We start from the raw sequence: 6254 nt of genomic DNA, 5'->3' as shown, positions 1-6254 counted from the left end.
TTGTCTTGAGTGTAGGTCACTGGTGTGGTTAGCATCCGTGAAGCATGGACCCATTAGCATAGGTGAAGCTTGGGTTTTGTTCTTAGTTGATTTGGTACTTGTCCCGTAACCCAGATGGTCTTCCAAGTCATGGCAGTCCTTCCGCCTCAACCTCCCCAGTGCTGGAATCACAGGTTTGTGCCCCTAAGCGCTGCTTTCTTTATGTTTTTTTTTTTTTTTTAAATTTTTGATTCATAAGTATATATTTTTTCTCCTTTATCTAGAAAGGTTTCTCTTTCCCAGTATCTTCTGGTCTTTTAGAATATTGATATTTGCTCAAGTTTTAAACCCATCTTGAATTTGTGATAAGACTGTCTTGGGCCACAAAGATGGTTCAGTGGTTAAGGTGCTTGCTGGACACCTGAGTTCACCTGGGCCCCGCATGGTGAGAGAAGCAACTCTCATAGAAGTTTTTTTTTTTTTCCTGTCTTCTACTGTTGCCTCCCAAAACAAATAAAATTTGATAAAAATCTGTCATTAACTACCAGTGACTTTTAAGTCACTTTAATCAAACTTCCAGTTCTATTCATTCTGGCAACTAGACAGAATGACAACAGCTAATACTGAGATCGATTGGCTCTTGGAGGCAGAGGCAGGTGGATCTTTTTGAGACCATCCAGGGTTACACAAGACTCTGACTCATAAAAAACAAACAAAAAAAAAAACAGCGCTTGTAAACACCTCTGACTTCATGTTCTAAGCTTAGTTAGCTGTGCATCTTGAAATTTCATCTTTCTTTATATTTCTTTCGACAGAGTTTGCTGTGCCATCTTGAAATTTCTTCCTTTCTCTCTTTCTCTCTCCTTCCTTTCTTTATTCAAGACAGAGTTTCTCTTTGCAGCCCTGGGTGCCCTGGAACTTGCTTTGTAACAAACCAGGCTGGCCTCGAACTCAGGGATCCGCTTGACTCTGCCTCCAGAGTGTTGGGAATAAAGCCAAGGCGAGCGCTATCACCGTCCAGCTCCATCTTGAAATATCTAATCACTTTTGAACAGGGTCTAGGCATCACCATTGTTCTCCAGCCAGAGCTTGCCAATCAGGTTGAGGTCCTGCCCTCCATCCGCTCGGGCGTTCTGTTAAGGAGCTGTTGGACTTCTCTCTCGTGTGTTACAATGGGAAAATGGAGGCAGGAAGGTACAATAAAGCCACGAGCCAGAAGGCTGGGAGGGGTTCGAACCCAGCCTCGGGCCGGGCTGCGGAAAAGCCCATGCGCGGGCGGCTCCGCGTCGGCATCCCCTCCCCCTCGACGGCGGGCTGGGTGCTCCGTCCGCGCCCGGGCGCCTTCCTCCCTGTTCCCTAAGCGGCGGCGCGCGCTCGTCCCTGCGGGCGGGCACAGCGGTTGTGTGGCCTGCGAGTTTCCCCGAGTTCACGCAGGCCCTGCGGTTGGCATGGCAACGGGGCAACCTGTTCCAGAGCCGCCCGCCCGCCCGCTCCGCACACGCCGCTGCCACCGCCGGAGCCGGGGCCGGCGCCGCTCCCATGATGCACCGCGCCAGCCCAGTCCCCAGTGGGCCGCCATGTTGTCGGAGTGAAAGGTAAGGGGGAGCGAGAGCGCCGGCGAGCGAAGATCGGGGGGCCGGAATCCATCTTCATCCTACCGCTCCGCCCGTGAGTATCCGCACCCGGGTGACCCCAAACCGCGCTCCGGACTCCCAGCGAGCCGATGCGCCGCTTGTATTGGCGTTTGGCCGCGGTTGGCGGGGCGAGGAGGGCTTAGAGACGCCTCCGGGCCTGGCGGAGGCTCGGCGCTCGCCCCGCTCGTACGTGTTTGGGAGGCGGCAGCGAGGCCCTATTGTTATCCGCGAGGAGGGGGTGGGGAGCGGGCCGCGGCCGGGGCCCGGCCCGGAGCTACCGCCGGCGGCTCCGTGCCTCCGTGCGGCCCTGCCGGGAGTCCCTGGAGATTGGCGTTGGCCGTTCGGCTCGGCTCTTTGTATTTCTTTTATCTGTCTATTTATTTATTTATTTCGGGATGGGTTGGCGAAGCCCAGAGCCCTCCCTTGTGGCCGCGGAGTGGAAATTCGGTGCTCCCGCGGGTCCCTTGGACTTCTGGAGCTTCCGTGGCAGCGCCGAGGGAGGAACAATACATCGCTTTCGAAAGCGGCGGCGGGCCCCGGTCCACGGGCGAGACCCCACGGTGGTGGGGAGTGGGCGATTTTTGCAAGCCTTAGATGCGGAGAGGTGGCCATCAGGAAGTTTCGGATCGCCTTTTGGGCTCCTGGGGTTTCTTGTGGCCTTTTGTTTCCGTGAGAGCGTGTGTTTCTTTTTTTTTTTTTCTTTTTTTTTTTGGGGGTGGTGGTGGTGGTGATGGTGGTGCTCTTCCTCTTTGAGCCTCCCGGTTGTAGTGTGCTTTTCTCTCCAAGGGGCTTTTCGAAAGCCTTAGGCAGTAGGAAAACCATGGTAGCTACTCAGCGCTACAGTTTCAGTCCTCACGAACGTGGTTGGTAAACACGGGTCATTTGTTTTCTCGACAGTACCACTCCCACGTCAAGTGAGGAACGCTCCTGTAGTAACTTTTCTTCCGAGTAGTTCACCTCTCCCCCATGTGCCCCCCCATTGAAGAACTCCCACACATCACCAAGAGAAGGCTTTATCCTCACCATAACTTTAAAGAATTGTTCGTTTTCATTGTGCAAATTACTATAACGCTTCGTTACACTTGGTCATTTTGCTCGGCCCATTAATGACTCTTATTATGAAGATGATTTATGAGGCCTTTTGGGCGTTCTGTTTTTAAAATCTGTTACTTCTGAAGCTAGGATTGTGCTTTAGCTTTTAGTTTTGGCGGAAAAGTTACCAATGTAGTCCTCCCGCTAAAATAAGCCGCTACCTTTGGGGTGTTAGTAAACAAAGTAACCATTTTGACCCATCCCTGATTGTAACTTTGTAAAACATTCTCGCGCACAGGATTCTTTACCTGAGCGCTTGGGAAGAACTACTGGGTTCTGAACTCGGAGTTAGTATTTTGCCTTTCCACGGTTGAATTCATCTTGTCCAAGGCCTCAGCTTTTTTCAATTGGGATTTGTTTAGTTTGGGGCTGTGCTGAACTGCTTTAAGATAAATTTATGTTCACAAAAGGTTGGTTCGGTGTGGTAAAATAAACACCTTTTAAACCGGACCGTCTTAGTAAAAAGAGGTAGATTAAACCCTGCTGCTTTGTTTAGAGAAAACTCAATAATAGTGATATTTAAAAAGTAAAAACAAACTGCAGCTTGATCTTTACACAGTTTGAAAGACTTGGTACTTCATTGTATTGTTAAAACGTCGGTTTTTTAAATAGTCATTTGTAAGACAATTTATTTCAAATACTATACATAACTTTTAGTGAGCTTTCAGAGTTCCCTGAAAGGTAACATCAGTTTCACGGTTTCTGGTACTTAGGTAACTGATTATTAATTTTTGTTTTGTCAGTCCTAAGATGTTACAAAATTCTCCCACACACGTTAGTGTTTCGATGTTGCTCACTTTTCAGTTGTCCCTTTTGCCAGGGTTTCTCTTGTCTGAGAAACTGCCTTGCCTCCTTAGGTAAAGCAGGAAGTCTCGGCCTCCAGAGAGCCTCACAAAAGCCAATTGTTGTGCTTGAATATTTTTGTAAGTGACCCTTCCCCAGTTATTTTTTAGAATGAGATTGTTTTCAGGGACCAGCTTTTTATTACTATGGAAATTCATTTTAGGTAGCTTTTGACATTTACTATTTTAAGAATTCCCTTGGAGATTGGGGCTCTGTTGCCTTGACTGGTAGGTAACTAAATTTGTGGAATTGTCAGCATAGTGATTTGAAATTTGTTAAAACCTTCATAACTTTTTTTTTAATTAGAAAGCTCCAAAAAAACTAAGGCACGGAGGAAAGACAAACTTACTTTCTTTGGAAACTGGCAGAGATTTTTTTTTAGTTTAGTGGCAAAACTTGGGCTTTGCATCTCTTGGCCTAGTATTTGATAGAGATTCTCTTGCAGAAGAAAATGTAATATGCAGTCTGAGGGTAGTGAGGTCTTTAGAGAGTGAGGAGGCATTAGGCTGGCATTCACTTGGCAAAAGCTGATGATGAAACACCTATGATTTTCTAGTTTTGTACTGAAGCCTAGACAGCATTTTATTCATGTGAGTCTAGAAGGCTAAAACTGTTCTAGTAAAGGTTCTGTTGGATGGGGTTTAATTGGGGAGAAGGGGTTCAAAGACTGTATTGGAATTGTTGATTTATACCAGGCTTTTCCAAAGTAGAGGTTTTTTTTTTTTTGTCTTTTTTTAGTTATTTTTATTTTATGTGCATTGGTGTTTTTTACCTGCACGTATATCTATGTGAGGGTGTTAGACAGTTGTGAGCTGCCATGTGTGTGCTGGGAACTGAACCTGGATCCTCTGGAAAAGCAGTTAGTGCTTTTAACCACTGAACCATTTCTCCAGCCCCCTTGTCATTTGTTAAGAGAATATGTGGTGGTGTTCCAGGTTGGCCTTAAACTCTCACAGTTTAAATGTAAGCTGCCTTTGGAGTATTAGTGCTTCTCCTGCCTTAGTCTCTCAGAGTGCTGGGATTACAAATTAGGTTTTGACAGATTGCAGATTGCTTCGTGATCTCTTACTTATAGCTTCCAAACATGAATTAATTGTAAGAATTTTCCAGGAGGTTACTTATCTAATAAGAGAACATGGTTGGAGACTGGAGAGATGATGTTCAGTAGTTAAGAGTACTTGGTGCTTTGCATATATGGTGTATGCCTTTAATCCTAGTACTCAGGAGGCAGAGACACATGGGTCTCTGTGAGTTCAAGACCAGCCTGGTCTACAAAATAAGTTCCAGGACAGTCAGGGCTGTTACACAGAGAACCTTTCTTAAAAAACAAAAACAAAACAAAAAGCACTTGGGGATGCTTTTGCAGAGGACATGTGGTGTTTTGTTCCCAGCACCCACATGGTGGCTTACAGTCATCACTGACTCCAGTTTTTAGGGACATGATGCCCTCTTCTGACCTCAGACATTGCATGTACATGGTGCACATACATGCAGGTAAAACATACCCAAAAGAAGAAAAAAAACTTCAAAACAGACAACGGGGCTGGAGATATGGCTCAGTGGTTAAGAGCACTGACTGTTCTTCTAGAGAATCTGGGTTTAATTTCCAGCACCCACATGCCAGCTTACACCTATCTAACCTCCAGTTCTAGGGGATCTGATATGATATCTTCATACCAATGCACATAAAATAAAGCTGAATATATTACTAAAAGAAAACAGGTTTTTTACTTGTTTTGAGCAGTGCTGATATCCTTGGAAGTTACTCTAGTGGTAGCAGATAGGTGTATATTAATTGGTAACCCCTTTATTTTGTGTGTACAAATTTAATTATTTGGTTTTTGAGGAACTTAAGTAGCAATGCTTCCTAGTAACATTTGATTTCTTTGTTGGATTTCCAGAGGAGTTTAACACCCTACAGATAACTAACTGCCAGGAGCGGTGGCCCACTTCTTTAGTGCCAGAAATCAGATAGGCGGCTATTAGTGAGTTCAAGGCCAGCCTGGTTTCCTCGTGGTGAGACTGTCTCAAAAAACTAAAAAAGATAGAAGTTATACTACTACTAGGATTCTAGAATGAGCTGGGATTGGTTTCAGAATAGCTTGAGATCTCTGCTTTCTAGATGGATGATGATAGCCTTGGGCTCCTCCTAACTTCTGTGATGTTTTACTGTAACAACAGGGCTGCTAATGCTTCCCTTTCAGTGTTTCTGTGATGAGATAATGTCTGCCATGTATTTGCTACCCTATTCCTGTGGTGAGACAGACCTCTGGTTTTTACAGTGAGGTTAGTCCTGTTTCTAAGTTGATCACTAATGAACGTGATTGCTTTGTATTTGTAGGTTACTAGTAAAAGTCTTGCTTTCCCCCTTGTTATGAAACCACTGATGGTCTTGGTTAGGATATATACTCTTGTCACACAAACATGTTAGATATTTTAAAGGGTCCTTTGAAGTTACAGGATCTAAGCCATAGGCTTTTTTAAAATTTATTTTTATTTTTTGTTTTATGGTGTTTTCCTTGTGTGAGGGTGTCAGAAGCCTTGGAACAGGAGTTACAGACAGGTGTGAGCCCCCATGTGGGTGCTGGGACTTGAACCTGCATCCAGGAAGAGCAGCCAGTACTCTTTAATTGCTGAGCCATGTCTCTAGCCCCAACCCTAGGCTTTTTTCTTTTAATATTCATTCATTTACTTATTTATTATGTA

The 6254-nt window shown here is 45.2% G+C and overlaps 1 protein-coding gene across 22 annotated transcripts in view; it reads left to right on the top strand.

Annotated features, from left to right (window-relative positions):
* Positions 1-1427: 1427 nt before the first annotated feature.
* Positions 1428-6254, top strand: part of Pum1 (pumilio RNA binding family member 1) — a 128522-nt gene continuing 123695 nt past the window's right edge. For 14 of the 22 annotated variants that reach the window (XM_050151259.1, XM_050151251.1, XM_050151215.1 and 11 more), the window contains exon 1: positions 1504-1647. The gene's annotated coding sequence lies outside the window, so the exon portion shown is untranslated. Of the gene's footprint in view, positions 1648-6254 lie in introns of all 22 variants that reach the window. The other 8 variants (XM_050151209.1, XM_050151121.1, XM_050151056.1 and 5 more) reach the window with 2 other exon arrangements.

This window comes from Alexandromys fortis, unplaced genomic scaffold (assembly GCF_014885135.2).
Source record: "Alexandromys fortis isolate MF-2015 unplaced genomic scaffold, M_Fortis_MF-2015_v1.1 scaffold_26, whole genome shotgun sequence".
Classification (NCBI taxonomy): Eukaryota; Metazoa; Chordata; class Mammalia; order Rodentia; family Cricetidae; genus Alexandromys; species Alexandromys fortis.
This window is presented reverse-complemented; position numbering and strand designations above follow the sequence as displayed.